The sequence below is a fragment of the Amblyomma americanum genome, chromosome 8 (assembly GCF_052857255.1).
Source record: "Amblyomma americanum isolate KBUSLIRL-KWMA chromosome 8, ASM5285725v1, whole genome shotgun sequence".
Classification (NCBI taxonomy): domain Eukaryota; kingdom Metazoa; phylum Arthropoda; class Arachnida; order Ixodida; family Ixodidae; genus Amblyomma; species Amblyomma americanum.
Genome location: NC_135504.1, coordinates 60,651,033 through 60,672,489, shown reverse-complemented (window position 1 = coordinate 60,672,489; position 21,457 = coordinate 60,651,033). Strand labels below are relative to the sequence as shown.

The 21,457-nt window shown below is 45.8% G+C and overlaps 1 protein-coding gene and 1 long non-coding RNA gene across 2 annotated transcripts in view; one reads left to right on the top strand and one right to left on the bottom strand.

Moving 5' to 3' along the window:
- Window positions 1–21,457, bottom strand: part of LOC144102418 (sodium-coupled monocarboxylate transporter 2-like) — a 639,582-nt gene that overhangs the window by 317,123 nt on the left and 301,002 nt on the right. The gene's annotated exons all lie outside the window — the stretch shown is intronic.
- LOC144100914 (uncharacterized) lies at window positions 2,775–14,793 on the top strand. The gene is made up of 4 exons (XR_013307892.1): window positions 2,775–2,855; window positions 11,830–11,871; window positions 13,690–13,731; window positions 14,711–14,793. It is a non-coding gene; the product is annotated as an uncharacterized LOC144100914 (long non-coding RNA).

Genomic DNA, 21,457 nt, shown 5'->3' with positions numbered 1-21,457 from the left:
AGCACATGTTGTACCTGTTATGTAGCAAAGTATTTCATGAAACCACTAATCTTATAAACATTCCTACGTTTGCTAAATAACATCATTCGAAATAACCATTCCTATTTACGCTCTTTTCTTACTCTGTATACAAAAAACGAAGTGGACGTTATGCCTTTGGACATGAGAAAACGGCCTTAATAGTTGTATTCAGAAGTTTCTTGTTACATTCGCCGCTATCACTTACAGGGGCTTGCTATTTGCAATGCGGGAAATAATAGTGCCAAAACTGCCTTAGTCTAATAAAAAAAGCAAAGAAATTGATACAATGTTCGTGAGTTCGTGGATGGTCAGAATAGCAAGAATCACATAATAAGCTCAGAGCATTGCTGAATGCAGAACGAAACAACGCATTTAAGCGGAAGAAATACAAGTATTTTGGGTGGCTATAAGTAGGTTCGGCACTCATTACATAAAGCAATTTGCAAAGTTTTACTTATTTGATGTACAAACAAGACAAGGATGCCACGAAACGTACTGCTATTTTAACACCTTATATTCTTGCGTCAGGAAACTAAAGTGAAATAAGCCCCATCGAACACCTCGCTGGTATGTGACAGGTGTGGTGTTTTGCATTTCTTTTCAGGGGCAAATTTGAACAAGACGTGCGGAAGGGAAAAGGTCATCTGTCAAAGTCAACACAAATATAAAGACTGGAGAAAGTTTCGAATGGACGCAGACAAAATAAATGATTCAGCCGTACAAAAGAGGCCGGCTGTGTGTGGGTAATAATATCTGCCTCATGTACTGACACTCAATTACTGCACCTCACAGAACCTTCATCACGTATGCCTGAATTTAAGACAAATATTTTGTTTTCGACTGTACTTCGTGCCAGAGAAGCTTACACAATTACTGCGTCAAAGTTCTTCTTGGGATTTTCCCCTTCTTTTTCCACTGGCGTTTTTTTTTTCGATCTTGATGAAAGCGGACTTAGAAGACAATGGAAATTAATGGCTGGGGTGTTACACCGCCTAATAGGAACCGAAATTTAAACTTTCTGTTGTTTGGCGTTTTGCAAGCAAATTAAGTCTACATTCGAGAATAGCCATCAAGAGGAGACTGTTGAATCACGTGGCGCCGAATGAAAACTGTGAATGAAATGCGCACGGATGCAGCAGAGGAGAGAAGGTCACGGCGCGTGGTCGAAAATATGTTCCTTTGAACGGCAGGAGAAGCTTCATTTATACCAGGTGTCTCTGCTAAAGGTAGCCAAGCTTTCAACAACGCAGGAGTGTCCTGGCCAAGTGAAACCAAACGCCTGCTGTTCAGTCGCATGGTCTAGCCTCCAGAATTTTTCTCTCTCCAAAGCTAAATATTCACTGAAGACTTATTACCGAACTTATGAAATGTTACCTTCAGGAACAGAGTTACAATTCAGAATGCCGATGTACAAGCTTGGGCGAGTTGGTGGGTCATCGCTCTTGAACAAGCGCGAAAAATACAAAGACGCAAGAAGAGACGTGCACACAGGCGCGGTCTTACAACTGAATTGAATGGCACAGATGCTCAATTATCTGCGTATATAAGTGGATATGTGAACATTAAACCTCAGTACAAGGCAGTGCCGACGCACACGTGAATTTTGCGTCCTTGTCTTATTCGCGCTGTTTTAATAATTAGTAATAATAAAAGAATTCAAAAATTGTGCATTGCCTTGAAAAATAGCTGGCTGAATTGTTTGCAACAGGGCAGCATTTACATAAAATGGCTATTTTTTTACTAGCCGCTTTTATCCCCTTTTCTCTGGAGCGCTCTTTCCGATTCGGCTCTCCGCATGCACTGGGTGAGAGATATGCGCCAGAAGCTATCACGTGGTGGCCGTTTTTGAGGGCCCATAAATAAAGCTGCGCAAATGGTACCTTGGTTCAAACGTTCCAGCTAGCTGTTCAGAGGACTGTCTACAACTTCCATATTGATATTCTTGAAGGGCGTTATTTAAACATGCGCTCTTTACTATTTCCTTAAAGTTAACATTGGAGAACGAAAATGCACTCCAGACTAAGCCACGTTACTTTCAACAGCCGTTAGTTCGTTTGACAAGGTTAGGCCACACCATTTCATTTAAAAGCCAAGTTACCTTTAGCTGGGACACCCGGTTATTTTACTTACATGTAACAAGCATAATATCAAGTGGAAGGAAGGGAGGAGGCTAATAAGAGCTTTAAAAGAACTACATTTCTTTTGAAACTTATTCAAATATTTATATAGTGTTCTGTTTGCAAAAACGAATAGAAAAAATAAATTAACCGCATGTCCTACTTGTCGAATAGTGAGAAGTAAATTGAGTGACATTCGGAAAACTTCATAGGAAATCCAAAAGGTTTTACTGTTCGTCTCGGTTGCTGTGGTGGGCAATAAATACATGCATTTATTTGTAAGATATTTCTGCAATACTAAAACATTCAAGACCTATGAGACTGCTGAGCTCTCAGCAAAGCGCTGAAGACAGTTATTAAAGGGCGCCTCTGTAGCCATCACTAGCCACAGTATCGGTGTGGGTGCCGTACTTTGCACGCATTTGGGGCAGCAAGGGTACCAGTTCTAGACACAAAAAATGCGCCCTTAAGGGCATGAAATTATACTGCCTGCTTTGAATAATTAGTAATATTTTTACATCTCTTTAAAATATTGTTAGACGGAGGAAATAAAGAAAATCTTGAAATCCTGTTGTGCTCTGGAAGAACGAGAAGAAAGAACAATTTTTGGAACGATTTCTGCGTGCTTGTGAAGTAAAAGAAGTTTCCTATTGAACCGTCTGAGCTCGGACGAAGCGATCTTCTTGATGGAAGGAAATAAGCCCAATGCAACCAAAGGTAATGTAGGCATTTCTTCAGCAGAGCATTTAGTACACTAAAATGATGCAACTATGGAGAGCGGAAGCTGCACTGGTGATATAAATAAGAGAATACTCGACTTCCTTTTAGGAAGGATTTTGACAGTGTTGAGAGTACGGCATGCGTATTACCACTCTACCGTACACTTCATGGTAAAGTCCACCCCAGCTCACCTTGCGCAGGCCGTTAATTCGATCGCGCCCAGAGCTCTCTCCTCCCCACCCCTCCCCGAAAGATAGCCCGTTCATTGACAAGTAGCCTAGCTCGCAACGTTTGCTTCAGGCGCTAAATAAAAAGTAGACCCCCATCTACATTTATATGGAAGGTCCTCACATATCGCGGTCGCCTATTTGGCAATAACATAGCACAACCAGTATGTTCTTAACGGATCGCAAAAATAAGCAGTATTTCGTCAGACTACCTATAGAAAATGCTTAAACCAGAGGGAAATACAATGGATAGCCTCCGCTAGAGGGATAGGTAGCGCACTTTAAGATGGGCTCACGTGGAGTTCAAGTGAAACCACCTGAGGCGGTTTCACTCGAACTATGGGCTCGCACAGTAAGGCAAGCCCTGGCTGTTTTGCGCATCTCCTTAGACCTGCTCCTGTTCATTTGTACAAGAATTCATTTGACCATGCTCACTGGTGATGCACCGACTTAGTGCAGCTGACTGGTTTACTCTCTCAGCTTCATCCAAGCGGACTTTGCTGTGTTGGGCTTATATGCGTGGCCCCATATTGCCAGAAGGGTTCACAAATAAGGAAGCAAGAAGAAAATAAGTACGCGGTTGCTTTCAAAAGTTTTCCTTAAAATTGTTTCAAGGTAGCGTGAAAAGGGTAAGATGCCTGTTTGAGATATTGCATCATCATCACCTTCAGTCTGACTACTCCCTCTGCAGGGCAAAAGCCTCTCCCATATCTCTCCAATTAACCCTGTCCTTTGAAAGCTGCGGCCACCGTATCTCCGCAAACTTCATAATCTCAACCGCCCACCTAACTTTCTGCCACAGCCTGCTAAAATCAAAAATTCGGCGGACGCTTGAACCGCGCCGTAAGGGAAGGAATACAGGAGCGACTAAGAGAAGGGAGGAAGAAAGAGGTGCCTTAGTGGAGGGCTCCGGAATAATGTCGACCGTCTGGAGATCTTTAACGTGCTGTAACATCGCACAGCATACGGGTGCATTTGCGTTTCGCCTCCATCGAAACGCAGCCGCAGCGGTCGGGTTCAGACCCGGGTGCTCTGGACCAGTAGCCGAGCGCCCTAACCACTGAGCCACCGCGGCGGGGAACCCCCTGCTACGCTTACTTTCTCTTGGAATCCACTCCGTTATCCTTAAGGACCAGCGGTTATCTTGCCTTCGCATTATATGCCCTCCCCAAGCACTTTTCTTCTTCTTGATTTCGACGAGGATGTCATTAACCCGTGTTTGTTCCCTCACCCGCTCTGCCCGCTTCCGGTCTCTTAACATTAAGCCTATAATTTTTCTTTACATACCAAACTGCGTTTTCCTTAACTTAAGCTGAACCCTTTTCGTTAGCCTCCACGTTTTTGCCCCGTTGGTGAGTACCGGTAAGATACAGCTGTTGTAGACTTTTCTCTTGAGGGATATTGCTAAACGGTCATACGTGATCTGAGAGAACCTGTCATATGCATTGCACTCCATTCTTACTTTTCTAGCAATTCCCTCTCATGATCCGGATTAGCACTCACTACCTGGCCTAAGAAGACGTATTCTCTTACCATTTCTAGCACCTCGCTACCAGTCGTGAACTGCTGCTCCCTTGTGAGAGCCTTGTACATTACTTTGGGTATCTGCGTGCTAATTTTTAGACCCGCCGTTCTGCTGTGCCTGTCCAACTGTTTGAGCATGCTTTGAATTTCACCTCCTGAGTGACTCAGCTAGGCAATGTCATCACCTAATCGCAGATTACCTACGTATTCTTCATTAGCTCTTATCCCCAACTATTCCCAATCCCGGCCTCGGAATACCTCCTGTAAACAGGCGATGAATAGAATTTGCGTGACCCTGTCTGCTTGCCTGACAGCTTTCTTTATTCTAATTTTATTGCTGAATTTATGCAGGACTATGGTAGCTGTACAGTTCCTATATATATTGTAACGTGAAGATGTGCACACCAAAAGGGAAAAATATATTTACAGGGAAACAGCTTACAGCCACGCAGCCGAACAACCGGGCCCGCGAAGCCCAGCCGCAGAAACGCACTTCGTCCTCTTCGCGTTCCAAGCGCTAGCGCACCAAGCACGAGCGTTCCAAGCACAAGCACAACCGTAGCATAACTCCCGGCGGCAAAAGCACCGTCCCGGTGCTAAGTGGATGATGTAGCAGGCGTGTGGTACGGTTTGAGACGGACTACATGAACGACGTCAGTCAAAGGGCTAGTGGACGACGTCGGAGCATGAAGAGGTGTAATCTCGTAGGTCACGTCGGTCACCTGACGGAGAACTCGATAAAGGCCACTGTACTGACGTAGAAGTTTCTCAGAGAGACCTACACGGCGAGAAGGAGACCAAAGGAGGACGAGTGAGCCCGGCGGATAGTGTACTGGGCGATGCCGGCGGTCGTAAACTGACTTCTGGTAGGTCTGAGATGCGGTGAGCCGGTCTCGGGCGATTTCACGGGCCATAGTTGCTCGGGAGATGGCGTCACGTGCATACTCTGAGGTCGAGGCAGTAGAACTCGGTAGTAATGTATCCAATGGCAGCGCAGGATGCCGACCAAAAAGAAGGTAGAAAGGAGAATAGCCGGTGGTATCATGCCGCGACGAATTATAAGCAAATGTTACATAAGGCAAGGCAACGTCCCAATCGCGGTGGTCGGGCGAGACATACATGGATAGCATATCGGTCAGAGTCCTGTTGAGGCGCTCGGTAAGCCCGTTCGTCTGGGGATGGTAAGCTGTAGTGAGCTTATGCTGCGTGCCACAGGACCGGAGGATATCGTCAACTACTCGGGACAAAAAGTAGCGGCCGCGGTCCGTCAGCAATATGTGTGGAGCGCCGTGGTGAAGGATTACGTTCTGCAATAGGAAGTCGGCGACATCGGTTGCGCAACTTGTTGGTAACGCACGCGTGATAGCGTACCGGGTCGCATAGTCGGTCGCGACAGCAATCCAACGGTTGCCGGAGCAGGACGTCGGAAAAGGTCCGAGAAGGTCGAGTCCAACACGGTAGAATGGTTCGAGAGGTACGTCAATAGGCTGTAGAAGGCCAGCAGGCAACGTTGATGGTCTCTTCCTGCGTTGACAGAGGTCGCAGGAGGCAACGTAACGCCGAACAGAGCGGTACAGACCAGGCCAAAAGAAGCGGCGTCGGACCCGATCGTATGTGCGGGAGACGCCGAGGTGGCCTGCGGTCGGTAGGTCGTGTAGTTCCGCTAGGACAGATGAACGGAGACGGTGGGGAACGACTAGCAGGAGCGGAGGTCCGTCAGGACGAAGGTTGCGGCGGTATAGGACGCCATCCTGAATGACGAACAGTTGCAATGAAGGATCTCGGCTGGCACAGTTGAGGCGATCAATGAGAATACGCAAGGAAGAGTCTTGTCGCTGCTCGTCCGCGATGTTAACCAGATCGGAGATAGCGAAGAGGCACGGGCCGAGGTCGTTGTCTCCAGGATTAGGCGGCTCTACAGGGTGCCGAGACAGGCAGTCGGCGCCTTGATGGAGACGCCCTGACTTGTAATGAACAGTGTAAGAATACTCTTGGAGGCCCAACGTCCAACGTCCGAGCCGGCCTGTGGGGTCTTTCAGTGAAGACAGCCAACAAAGGGCGTGGTGATCGGTCACTACGGAGAATGGACGGCCAAACAGGTACGGTCAAAACTTAGCTACAGCCCAAACAAGAGCTAGACACTCGCGCTCTGTAATTGAGTAATTTCGCTCAGCTGTAGAAAGGAGGCGGCTGGCATATGCAATAACGCGTTCTTGCCCTTGGTGACGTTGGGCTAGCACGGCGCCAATCCCATAACCGCAGGCGTCTGTGCGAACTTCAGTCGGAGCCGACGGATCAAAATGGGCCCGAATAGGTGGGGAGGTGAGTAAGTCGACTAGCGAAGAAAAGGCCTCCTCTTGGGCAGGGCCCCAGGTAAAAGGGGTGTCTTTCTTTAGAAGGTCGGTCAGGGGGCGAGCGGTGCCGGCAAAATTTTTGATGAAACGGCGGAAGTACGAGCAGAGGCCGACGAAGCTGCGCACATCCGTAGACGACTGGGGAATAGGGAAGTCCTTGACGGCTTTAACTTTAACAGGATCCGGGCGGACACCAGAAGCGTCGACTAGATGTCCGAGAATGGTGAGTTGGCGGCGACCGAACTGACATTTCGACGAATTGAGCTGTAGCCCGGCTCTACGGAAGACAGAAAGAATGCTCGCCAGTCTTTCGAGGTGCGTGGTAAACGTGGGCGAAAAAAACCACAACATCGTCGAGGTAACATAGACATGTGGACCATTTAATGCCGCGAAGCAAGGAGTCCATCATTCTTTCGAAGGTAGCTGGCGCATTACAGAGACCGAATGGCATAACTTTAAACTGATATAAGCCGTCCGGTGTGACGAATGCCGTCTTTTCGCGGTCATTGTCATCAACAGAGATTTGCCAATACCCGGACCGAAGGTCAATTGAAGAGAAAAATTTGGCTCCGTGAAGGCAGTCCAAAGCATCGTCTATTCTTGGGAGTGGATAGACGTCTTTTTTTGTTATGTTGTTTAGGTGCCGGTAATCAACACAAAAGCGCCAGCTGCCGTCCTTCTTTTTAACCAGCACAACTGGTGAGGCCCAAGGGCTCGACGAGGGCTCTATGATGTCTTTACTGAGCATCTTGTCCACCTCTTGCTGTATGATGGTGCGTTCTGTACTGGACACTCTGTAGGGTCGTCTGTGAATAGGAGCTGCGTCACCGGTGTTGATGCGATGCGTGACCACAGATGTTCGAGCCAAAGGGCGGTCATCGAAGTCAAAGATGTCGCGAAAAGACGACAGAAGATACCGAAGGTCGTGAGCTTGCCCTGGTAAGAGGTCAGCAGCAATCATTTTTGCATATTCATCAGGCGGTGGGACGTCAGAGTCGCGGCAGTTCGACGAGGGTGGGACGCTTCTCACCGCCGATACGACGCATTCGGCAGCAGGGCACAGCGTGGCGAGCGACATACCTTGTGGGAGCGGCTGAACGTAAGAGGCAAAGTTGAGAACCGGAAGGGACGCTTGATTTGCCGACATGGTGACAACTGTATGCGCAAGGGCAACACTGCGTGTAAAGGGCACATCAGGAACCGGAGTAATGATGTAGTCACCATCGGGAACTGGCGGGACAGAGGAGAAACGGACATCAGTGGCGGCATCGGGGTCCAGGCGGACAAAGTCGGCGGTGCACAGTCGGTGAACAATTGGATCCGGTGGCTCTGAAGGAACAGGTAGAGCGAGTTGAACGATGCTTGTGGCGCAATCTATAAGGGCGGAATGGTCGGTGAGAAAGTCAAGGCCGAGAATGATGTCATGAGGGCAGTGTTCGAGGACAGTGAAGAGCACAGAAATATGGCGGCCGGCTATTGAAACACGAGCAGTACACATTCCGACGACAATAGACATACCGCCATCTGCAACACGGACCACAGTTGAGGGGGCAGGAGTGAGCACTTTCCTTAGGCGACGGCGAAGACGAGCATTCATGACTGAGACGTGCGCTCCAGTGTCGATCAGAGCGGTAACAAGGACCCCGTCCACGTCGACGTTAAGGATGTTCCGATGAGCATGAAGAGTTAAAGGATGGTTTTCTGGTCGGGTCGTCAGAGCAGCATCACCCCCAGACGCTGCAGCCATCAGTTTTCCGACCGGGAGCGGGCATATGGGGCCGGCGACGAAGGGCGGCGAGGTCGGGGCGATGGAGATCGACGGCGCTGAGGTGACGACGAACGGTTGGTAAGCGGGGTCTGAGCGTGGTGGCCAGAAGAGGTCGTTTCCGAGGGCGAGGGAGAGCGGCGGGAATATGCAGAACCCGGCGGGTAGCGGCTGTAGGTCGAGGACGGACGGCTTCGGCAGTGTCGAGACATGTGGCCAACTCGGGAGCAGTTAAAGCAGATGGGCCTGTCATCAGGTGTTCTCCATTCATCTGGATTGCGGCTGCGTCGAGGTAGTATGCACGTTCAGAACCGAGCTCCGGGGACATGCGGCGAGCATATGGGGCACTAACTGAGCAAACAGGTTGAATCCCAAGATTGGCAAATTCTTTGCGAACGACAGCCTGTATAAGGGATACTGCTGGAGTACTGTCTGTTGCGGGTGGATGAAACGCAACGGGGGACATTGCCTCTACTTCTTGGCGCACAAGTCGTGTCAGGCTCTCAGATGTCGGCAGACGGCTCGGTGGAGTCGAGTCTACACAGGACGACGTCGCAGTCGTATTCGGCAACCGCGTGAACTGCGGAGAAATTCGGCGGCTCTTCGCTTGTTCGAACCGGCGGCATTCCTTGATGATTGCGTGAACCGTTCCGCAGTCCTTGTATACAAGAAGGTTAAAGGCGTCATCTGCGATGCCTTTGAGCACGTGACCTACTTTGTCGCACTCTGACATAGTGGCGTCGACTTTCATGCAGAGAGCTAATATGTCCTGAATGTATGATACATAGGACTCTGTGGACGTTTGTGCACGGCATGCGAGCTCCTTCTTCGCAGCGAGCTGACGCCCGAATGGCTTACCAAACAGGTCACAAAGCTTGCGCTTGCAGAGATCCCAGCTGGTGAGTTCATCCTCGTGGGTCTCGAACCATACCCTGGCAGTGCCCGTCAGGTAGAAGATGACGTTGGCCAACTTTAGGGTCGGGTCCCACCTGTTGTGTGTGCTCACGCGCTCGTACATTGCGAGCCAGTCCTCCACGTCGACGCCGTCCGTTCCGTTGAAGGTCCCAGGATCTCTCGGATGGGCAATGATGAACGCCGGGTTGGCGGACGCCGACGGAGCGGCCGCTTCGCTGGTCATGGTTGAAGAGCCGGCGAGCTGACGACCGCTGCGGAGTTCCGTGCTTGCTGTGGCTGTACCCCGCACCTCCACCAATAATGTAACGTGAAGATGTGCACACCAAAAGGGAACAATATATTTACAGGGAAACAGCTTACAGCCACGCAGCCGAACAACCGGGCCCGCGAAGCCCAGCCGCAGAAACGCACTTCGTCCTCTTCGCCTTCCAAGCGCGAGCGCACCAAGCACGAGCGTTCCAAGCACAAGCACAACCGTAGCAATATCTTCCAGTATTTTCACATAACACTCTTCTATACCCTGATTCCGCAATGCCTGCATGACTGCTGACGTTTCTACTAGTCAAATAATTTCTCGTAATCAATGAAGGCTCATATAAGGTTGGTTTATAAAGAAACTGTCCGCTAATCATGTTGATGAGGGATCTGTCCATGGATTTTGCCTCCTCTTCAACTTTCAACTAAAAGGAAGAAAAATTATCTGCAATCTGAAAATCTGAACAATCCACGATAGCATAGTACGTGCCCACTTTTTTGCACTGTGTACGCCTGATCCTAATCGCACTCTTAACTCTTCCTAGCCTCACTAGTCCGATGACATCCCATTTAATAATCGCCGGTTTCTCAAACAGCACTGCTAGACTAGCATCACTGTATATTGTTATAGCGTTAAAGGTTGCCATGTTATGATCCTAATGGCGGCCTGTCCGCAGCCAGAGATTGTTAACACCCTCTGCAGCGTCACAGGTCGGACTGCCTTCCATTTGCTCCGCAGCTGTTGTGGGCTGAGGGCCGAGGTATTAAATATGACTGTATGTGAGCACAGCATATGACTATATAAAAGGGGTGCAGAAATACGATGTGGCCATCGACATGAAGATAATTTAAAAACCGGCAAGTGAGCCAAGGCTACGCTGCTACTGTGTTAGAGGGCAGGGAAGATGGGATTCTTGACAACACACGGTGAATAAGAAGCAGAAGGAGCGCCTTAGTCAGCTGGCCGATGTTTTGACAAGCAGTCGTTTTTTTGTGGCCGAAAGAAGGAAGCACTCTTGCCGAAACATTAGTAAACGAACTACGACTTATATTTCAGCCCTGATTCACGTTAAGTGAATTTTGGCAGCATGGAACGTATTGGTGAAGATGCCAATCATCAATTTCGGGCAACGCAAATCGCAATGTAGTGCTCACTATTGTACGTCTTAGAGGCTGTGTGAGCACGCTTGAGAATGCCGTTACATTCCATTTGACGTGAATTCATGACCTTCATGCAATGCTAGTCCAAGTGAACCGTAAGGCATACTGGCAAGAGATATAGGCAGAGTTCTCTTGTCAAGACGAGAAAAGCAAAAGGAAATGCACTCAACCCAGACTCTCACGAAACGAGTCGACTGCACACAGCCAGAATATCAGCATGAGGTAAATACATGTGCAAAACATGCGTTTTGTGAAACACGTTTGTAACAGTTTCATCGAGCGAATCGTCGCCTTTGTCTACCCGTGCTCCTCAACTGCCTCGGCAGTGTGCCATAGAAGAACATTTAAACGACCGCTCTGCCTGAATATATTAAATATTCCTAACGTATTTCTGTTTCTTGTGGAAGATTCAACAGCATTCACCCTTTATCGTGTACGTAAAAAGAAGTCCTATATAAACATTGCCCGCTTATACAGAACTAGATGGATACACATTGTTGACAGTATACGCACGCATTGCGAAAATGCACGCTCAGATGTTTGCGTGCTGCAGAAGAATAGGAATTGGAATTATTTATAGAACTTATTTGATGTTCAATAGTAGGAACCTCACAGGAAGAAGCAGTTAATTTTTATTCTCATAAACATGCTTCTTGTGGCGGTCTCGTTAATGTAGCCATATACACTGTCCAAAACTCCAAAATCCTAATCTTTACGTTACTTGGCTTAACTAGGGATGCCCGGCTTGTTTCTTTTTTTTTTTGTCACAGGTGGACAAAACTCCCCTGATGCGGCTGCAGCAGGAAAGCGAAGTAAGAATAGTTTACCGAGTGTTGCACAAGAATATCTGATTCCCGCTCAGGCATATTTCCTCACATTTGTGTCACAAACATGAGGTTGCTTAAGTTCGAAACCCTACGGCTCTGTTTACCTTCACATTAGTAACAAATTGGAAGCATTGCACTTGGCTTTTATACCCCTGTGAAAGTCTAACGCTTGATTTCTTTTCTCTAGGAACATTGAAAGCTTGCACATTTCGTTCGTGTAGCCGCATTTCCAGAATTTTAGGAAGATAAACTGTTTCAGAAGGCCGATCCAGGCCCGTTTGAGGAGCATGTTCAAAGAATCGAAATACTTCATTGAAGTAGGCTAAGCCGGCTTCACTCCAGTCAAAGGTAGTCGGAGTGCCTCGCTATCCATTAGAGAGTTTTGGTACCCACGAGACAGACAGGATGCTCAGTGCCGTCATAACTTACACAGGCAAAAAAAAAACAGCAATTTCATCGAAGAGCAGCTCTTTTACAAGTGCGAGTCTTTGCAATGTTTTAAGCCTGGGTGGTGCATAAGGCTATGACGCAAAACGGAAGGCCACTGGTTTATGTCACATATACTGAGCGTAACCACTTTGCTGATCTTTTTAAGGCGGCCAAAGAACACCTGAGGGGCATTCAGCGGGGAAACGAAGTGAGCACACCCTTTATGTGCTTTTTAAAAGTAATAGTTATTCGAATAAAAGCTCATTAAAAAGGCGCGGCTCTGTCCAGCTCAAGTTCGGAAGACCAGCTTTCGCTGGTGAGCAGGGCAAGAGCGGAGGCAGAAGCCAATGGGCCCCTGGAATGAGGGCCCACGATTTTCTCTCTCTCTCCCTAAAAAAAAAAGCTGAAAGTACGCACATTTTCCAGGAACTCTCTAGAGCCATACTATCTGGCCGCTCCACTCATATTCCGAACCGTAGTTTGAAATTATTGCGGAGCCCCCCTCTACGGCACCTGTTTCTTCCTTTCTTCCTTCACTCCCTCCTTTGCCCCTTCCATTACGGCGCGGTTCAGGTGTCCGCCGATATGTGACAGATACTGCGCCATTTCCTTTATCCAAAAACCAATTATTATTATTATTATTATTATTATTATTATTATTATTATTATTATTATTATTATTATTATTATTATTATTATTATTATTATTGGCCTGGAAGGAGCTGGTACTATCGCTCTAAAGCCAAACATTCGGGAAATATACGACGGAAATAGTTACTCTACTGATCAAAGGAATCTGAATTTTAATAGACGCTGTCTATGAATGTTGGAAGGGTATGTTTTTATTTTTCTTTCCTGGGCTAAGCTGATATTTGAACATTCGCGTCTCCCAACCTAGAGTTCACACTTTCCGAAATTAATACCCAGTGGAAGGTTATCAGTGGAGAAGAAAATGCATTATCACTTATTTCAACATGAAATCGTACAACATGAGCAAACAACTATTGGGCCTAAAGCCGAAGCTATGGTTTAGGCCGAAATGGTATACATGCGTATGTGCAGCATGCACACTCCTTTCAAAAGCCAGGACTTAACTCATGTTAAGCTTCTTGAAAGAACACCGGTAAGTAGAATAAGTGGTTGAGCAATCACAGTCGTTCTCCACGCATCATTCTTCTAGATTTTCGCTGCATAAACTGTACTTTAAGTTGCAAACACTAATTGTGCCACCATGCCTGGTTTCTAAGATGTAACCGTCCTTTGCCCTCCAATTTCACCAAGTGCCCCTTTCAGGGCCAGGGTCATGTTCCCTTTCAACGATTTTCGCTTCCACCTGTCAGTTTCTCTCATAGACTTTCTTTTCCTCCTTTTCAGGTGCGTCGAGAACACCAGATTCGCATTCAACGGGCAAGCGAAGTGAGAATGCCATAAAACTTCATGTAAATTTTGTGTTCGGTTGAGAGATGTGCGGTCCACAACGCAATGTACGGCCCGCCTGTCGCAATACCAAAGAATTTCGAGCAGATAAATTGAGTAAATATGAGCCAGGTAAAAAGTACATTTTGTTTGCACCAGTGCAAGCACATGCACGCAACGGTTCGTGCAAATGTCTGAGATGTGCATTTCCGAAAGCCTGTCCAAACAAGCTTACGTAATCTGTCAGTGCTATCTTCTTGCTATTCACTTCTTCCTTTTTCGACTTTCGAGTTTTTTCAGGGTCACTCTAATAACAACAATAAATAATCCTTCCCAGATGCGCCGTCATATGTGCAATATGTTGTGAACATGGTTATGCATGCTAAATTACCTTGGCGAGAAATATTTGAAGGGGCAGAGTAGGCACGAAGCGCTCGAAAGGTTTTCTTCTTTAAAACATTAAATTAGAGCTGATGAGTGCCTCTTAATCGAAAGTAGAGTTGAACTCCTTGCTTCACTGCATTGGGTGAAAAAAAATAGATTTTGCTTTCACAGATAAAAGTGCACAGGTTCAAAGTGCAACAGATAGCCTGTGGTTTTGCATCTTTATTGAAATGAAGACAAGCTTTTAAATTTTTAAAAAGCTATCGGCGTTTACCAAACAGCTTTGCTAAAAACGTAAATCATGAACCGAGGACACCTTGAAGTGCGTAATGCCCAACGTTGTCTTCCATATTTCACCCCTGCGGTTAACCTATTTAATCCCCTCCAATACAAAAGATTCAGCGCCATAACCCTATTATCATGTTTTTTAATTTAATTAGTTACATTTGTGAACGAGAACTTTGTGACTAATCCTTTTTTTCTTTACCCCTTTTCGTGACCTTGGAAGACTGTTTGAGAACACGGAATTTAACATAAGGCAATCACACTTGCTTAGTTCGCGATAATAATTAATCTTTCACCACCTAATTTTCAGGCGGCAAGAGAACTCCTGAAGGGCCTTCACCTGGAAAGCGGAGTAAGCACACCTGACATGACTTATGCATGACTGGAGGAGAGCACAGGGACTGAACTTTAGAGCTTTATTCAAGGGAACGCTGTTTGCAAAATATCTATGAAGAAAAAGGGAATGAGCGTATGGCTGAATATTAGGGATTAAGTCTGGCGTCATGTTTGCTGTCTTTGGTTTCATAACAAATAAAACCATTTCCACCTCTCAGTTGAAAATTTAGGCTCTCCAGAATTGCATGAAGATGATGCTCCTTTTTATAATTGTATGGTGTGGTCTCAATTCTACAGTAGATAAGTGCTTCCTGACAAACAAACATGTTCTGCGTTTCATCAGGATTTCCGTCCACTATAGAGCTCTGCTTTGCCTTTTCGGCGATTTCATCATATACCAAAAGCCGCGCCGCCACGCCCAGCCGGCCGAAAAAAATTCTATTCGTTCCTGTTTGGTATAGTGAGATTACGATATACTTCTTTTGCCCCAGAAAAATATTCTTAGAAATAGAAATGATAAGAAGTTGTATGTCGAAAGGCATGTATCTCTTTACAAGAAAAAAATTTGTTCCATTTAAGGGCTCCCTTTTTTCGGCCACTCTTAATTCGTCAAAGCGTTATTTTTCTAATGTTGGGTTATTGCTAAATTTGATATACTAGCTTCACCTCTGAAGCAGTTGTTTATGTTTACAGAGCATACATTGCATCTTGACTAGAAGTAATGAGTTACCAAGAGAATCGCTATTCCCCTTAGAGTGGATTTTTGATATCTGCGCATGTTCTGTTTATGTTATAGTTTCTGCGTTTAGATGATTGTTGGAAGGAAAGCTTAACAGAGAAGCTTGGAGCTTTCTTTTTCAATGTGTAGACTTTTTTCTTTCGATGTATTCGTTTTCCTTGTAAGTTCCACAAATTCTTTTAGTTCGAACATTATTCGGGTAATTATACCGCAAAGAAACCCCCCCCCCCCCCCAAACACACCCACACACAGACACACACACAACCCGTGACCTCGATTGCAGTCTGGTACACATGGTACAGATGTTTTTAAGAATTCTTTTAGGCTGCTCAATCGTACTTCCCATGATTTCTGATCATGTTGCATATGAAATTACTGGGCTTAGAAACTGCAAGAAATTATAAACCATAAAGTAGCCTGATCCAAGCTCTCTACGGAAAAGGCTAGCGCGATAACACTCGACCACTCGTGTCATTCGTGCATTGAGCGGCTAAGCCGCTGTAAACCAGTCTTAAAAGGTGGATATATAGTAATAATTAAGAAGTTTGCGTAAAGGTCATGCATAGAAGAATTACGTATTTCTCTCAAGAGGTCTGGGGTAAAGAATTTTCTTGCTTGACATGGCCGAACGTGATCGGTATTGTCAAATTCGATTTCAGTGAGGGTTCTTTTGCAAAATCGGTATATGGTATACTTTGAATGCAGTTTATTCGTCGTCGGCTTTTAAAGAAAATGCTTCCATTTTTTTTTTAATACAAGCGTCCTCCAAGAATGTTTTTTTCGTTGTTCGCAAAAAAAGAAAACTAGTGCGGTGGTCTCTTAGAAACTGATGAATAAGAACTGCTTAGCTTTAGATGGCTCTCACGTCTTTTTCAGGTGGAAAGAGAATCCCCGAGGGACATTCAACCGGAAAACGAAGTGAGATGACGTTATGCAAAGCTCTTTCATGATCTAACCTAATTATCGCCCACATTGCTTTCTTCGCACCGATTGGTGCGCTCAAGCCTGTAATTTTACGAGCACTAGCCGGTTAACCGTCCACATGAGGATGAAGGCTACTCTCTCATTCTCCACTTATCCGCTTCCCGAACCAACCACGGCCACCGTTTCACAGCACAGTTACGAAACCCATTCCCAGCTTATCCTCTCATCCCTGCTTCCCCTGCTACATTTCGTTTCGATTTTACCCAACTATGCTAGCGTTAGGGCCATTGCTTCTCCATTACAAAACTTTTTAGGCAGTCTATATAGGCTGTCCATAGACTTTTGTCTATGAAGTCTATATGCTCTCTATGGACAAACCCTAGAAAACAGTCTATAGGCCATACAAATCCTATAGACAGTCTATGGACAATCTATAAATATGTGGCCATACACATTTGTAGACTTTTTTCTATAGGCACTCCATAGAATATAAATACCCAAGATTAAATATCTATAGAAAGGCAGTAGAGTCTATAACATGTCTATAAACTGTCTGTAGAACATTTTTATAAGGACTCTCTCATCTGCAATGCATATCCTCTCATGCATCTTTTCCGTCACATAGAAGCCTCTAATTTGGCAGTAAAACGCTGCAATGTCAAAGTTTCGTTGTTTTTTTCAGAACCTGCGTTGTTGAATATTCGATTCCAAATGTTTTTGGAGGGAAAGCCAATAGCACCTATCTTTGTAGCGGCAAATAAAAATTGCTAGCGTTGCTGATATGGCTTGTTAGTAAATCACGACAGTAGAATGCAACACAGCGCAACTTAGGACAAGGACATAGAAAAGGCGGGACACCACCGCGCTGACGTCAACTCAGTGCTGACTTAACTCAAGTTCAGCTGAACGCTGACTTCAAGTTAACTGCCTTTAAGTCAGCGAAATTATGCCCCGTCATTATCTTTCCTTGTCTAGAGTTGGGCTGAGTTGTATTCCTAGCTTACAAATAAAAGGCTGCGCTGATGACTACATTCTTGACATATTTTTTGAATTCTTCTGACTTAGAGCGGAGTGTCGATTCGTAAAGCTATACTACTATCGTGTTTCTGTGATTTAATAGAAAATACGTTATTCATGCGCTCAAACCTAGGAAGGTAACAGCATGCGTTGAAGCAGTATCGAAGTGCAAGGTTTTTTTTTTTTCCTCTTGAAAATTGAAAGGTAGTTTAGGCTGTAAGAAGCAGTGAATAATGCTTGCAATGTTTACTAATTCTCTGTAATCTATCACAATATTCTTTCCAGGTGGCCACAGAACCCCTGAAGGCCCTTCGACGGGCAAGCGTAGTAAGAATTCCTGAGAAAGAGAAGTTTGCGTTGTAAGGTTAATGCACAGTAACGCTTTACAGAGAAGGCGAGAGAGCAGGCATTGGGCATTTAAAAATTTTCGGAAAACCTACGCTAGCGAACGTTCTCATAAACTGATTTGCATTTACACTTTACGAAAGAATGTAACGCTTTCTGTCTGTCACGCAGCCGTGACCAGAGTTTACAGAGAAAGCCAATGCAGGCAGTTGAAGAAATCTTTCTTTCTTGATCGCGGGCTAATTACTTGCACTCTCTTCGAAAAAGAAATAGATTTGATTGCGACGAAAGCAGTGTCTTCGCGGGACCGTAGGTATTCCTGGGACCGGGCGCCGCTGTCATTTATTTAACGTGACGCAATATCTTCCTGAAAACAAACTTGGGTTGCTTGTAATAGTTCTGTTTTTGGTACAAGAAAGTGTGCCTGGTAACGATGATTTTTCGATCGTCTTTGCACTGTGGATAAAAAGAATAATGATTGAAAAAAGATGCAAAAAAGCCTGCACGATTACACCTCTCAATAATGTGTTTATTCGTCTCAGATCTTGGACAATTTTGAGATTTTTAATTTACATTCCTCATCGTCTTTTTTTTCGAGTTATGATCGTAATGACATCATGGCACGTGCCCTACTTGGCTGGACGAGTGGGCTTTGCACGAGACAGCTTCGTATGCGGTGACGTCACTGCGCGCGGTTGCGTGACCAGCGAGGAATACGCTGGCGGCATGATCACACTCAGATGATGTCACAGTGCTGTTCTGATGATGACCAGTGTTGTGAGGCTGGTCATCATGTAGCCAGAAATACTACTACGCCAACGCCGACAGATACAACAGGACCGATCAACTAACAGCTGCGCTTTAAAAAAATTTACCCGAACACCTAATTCAATTACGCGTTCACAATGCGATAGCTTTGGTATCTGTTGAGGCATCTAAAAGAGCTGATCGTTTTTGGTGTGGTGATGTCATGTCCTTCCAGCAAATGGGAAGGTTCCAATTTGGTGAGGCCATTTCCCTTTAGCCAATGGGAATCGTCCAGCGTGATGACGCCACTTCTCTCCAGTCAGCGGGATAATTTTATGACTGATGTCGTAAATTGGCCCCGTGTAACTTATATTACTACTGCATTAATAAACACAGTAGGCACATGGCACTAAATCAACAAGCGGTAAACAAAAGCTCCCCCCCCTCTCCGATGAACAGTTTTCTCAGAGAAGAAGTATAGGCACGAAAGAACGTAACACAAAGTATGAAATCGCATGCTGCATGCTCCCCAGCTCAAAAGAAGCAAAGCCCAGAGCGCATGAAAAGTGGGAAACATGCTGTGACACGACACTGACAGGTAATGATTGCGATTACGTTCACTTAGAGAATGTTTGGATGTAATATCTCTATCTTATTTGCATAACCTACAATATGTCTGCAACAAAGCTTGACGTGTTTTTGTTTGTGTGTTTTTCAGGTGGGACGAGTTCACCTGCGGCGGCGTCGGTAGGGAGACGAAGTGAGCAAACATTTCATAACCCTCCAGCATGTGAAAATGTTGCGTCTTTTTCGCTGAAGCCACGTTGCACGTCATGACCTACTTGGTAATTAGCGATGCGTAAGTGTCGAGCTTTGAGGCTTTTTGTACCTGGAAAGATTTCCCTCAACTCACGTGTACCTCGATACCAGCCCAACTGTACCACAGAAGAAATTATGCTCATCCGGCAAATAAATCGCAAGCTTTCACGTAAATGCGCCGAGAGCTTAAATGAATATAAAATATTGGCTCAGGCAGCTTCACGTATGCTCTTCCATGAAACGCTTGCGCAAAAAAAAAATTAGTTTAAGATTGCCGGTTTAGCACAATAATTGGCGAGAGCTGATTGGCATTAGTGGCCGAGAAGGTCTGGAGTGGCAGGCCTGTTTTTAGGTTTCGCAGGTGGCTGCCATGTTGGGAATCTCATAATCTTTGTTTCGGCGTCTGTACGCTCAATTGCACACTCGGCCACCTTCTTCCGCTTCCGGTCTTCAGTTCGGCAGCGTTGACGACACACTTAACTGACTCGAAGGCCCGCTTGCGCGAGGCAAAAGAAGCGTAGTTCACAGTGCTCAACTGTTCGTCGTTATTTTCTTGAAAAGGAAAGGCGCATTACTACCTCACTGAGTCAGCAGGCACCTATTTAGCGCTCTGATGTTGCGGTGGTGTTCACTTAAATATGACACGGCTGCCTTTGTACCCTCTAGAAGAAGTAATAACTTTATTCATAGAAATATATGGGTAGGTCTCGGTGTAGAGCCACTGTTCACATCTTTTGATGTGGTCTGTTGCTCTTGTGGCAGGGTTGGAGCCCCTAGTCCAGGGCCCCACTGAGTCTTGCCGCCAGGTAGGCTTTCCGGACTAGTCTTGCCTGGACCACCGGATCCTCGCTGGAAAGCATCCTCTCCCACTGCTCCGCGCTCGGCATTCTGTTTATTGCAGCCGCAGCTTGTACAAGCTAAAAGCTTGTACTAAATAAATGGCTTTTACAAAGCTATTGCAGCTTTCAGTGGGAAACTTGGGGATGATATCGTTTGGCTTCAATGAGCAAAACGAAGTTGCTCTCACGAGACCAACAACCCTCCTTGAATAACTTCACTGTTGGAGAGCCTGCAATTTAGTGACACAGTTGGTTACTTGAAGTAACATAATCATGCGTTTACACGCGGCTTCTGTAACCATTTTTCACTTATTTTTTCAGGCGGCCAGAGGACCCCTGATGTGGCAGCAACTGGAAAACGAAGTGAGATTGCTCCACGGATGCATCGTGGTTTATCTCACTCTTGTGCTCTCGCGAAGACTTCGGCATTGAGCATAGTGTTCACTTGCCTGTATTTTTACTCTCTGAATTTATATACCTAAACATAACTCAAAATTTGTAGCTCAAAAGCACCAAAAGTTGCCGTCTCTGTACTTATTTTTTTAGGCGGCCAGACGACCCCTGATGTTGCAGCAACTGGAAAACGAAGTGAGATTGCGCCACGGATGTCTCGTGGTTTATCTCACTCTTGCGCTCGCGCGAGGACTTCGGCACAGAGCATAGTGTTCACTTTCCTGTAGTTTTGCTCTCTAAACTTATATATTTAAGCATGACTCAAAATTTGTAGCTGAAGAGCACCACAAATTGCAGTCTGTGTGCCTAAACGAACGAACCGAAAACATGGGCTACTGCTCACTACAGAGACCTTGAAACTTATTTTTCCAAGTAGAAAGTGCATGTTTTGTGAACTGTATTTTCACAGCTTGAGTTAAAAAAAAAAAGCGGAATCCATCACTTAGCCTGAAAACCGGAAGAGAACTGCGTCTGAACAAATACAAGGGCGGGCGTTATGTTCTGTTTTCTCAAATTCTGTTGCCCTGCAATGCATGACGTATGGAGTCAGTAAATTACAAATGTCACGTTTACGATGCGTTCGTAAGAAAGATCATCCATTTTTTCAGGTGGAACGACCACCCCTGGCGCGCATCCACAAGGAAAGCGAAGTAAGCCTACGCTACATACCTGCACCATGTTAAAATGTTCGCTGTGCCAATTCAAACCCCGCCCAACCTAGTAAGCTTGGAAGTTGTGTAGCTCCTGAAAATCCTATTACTGGCGTTTATATATTTCAACCACACTCTTCAACAAAAATGTCGTGAGGCATATTAAGCATTATATTAGTGCGTAAATT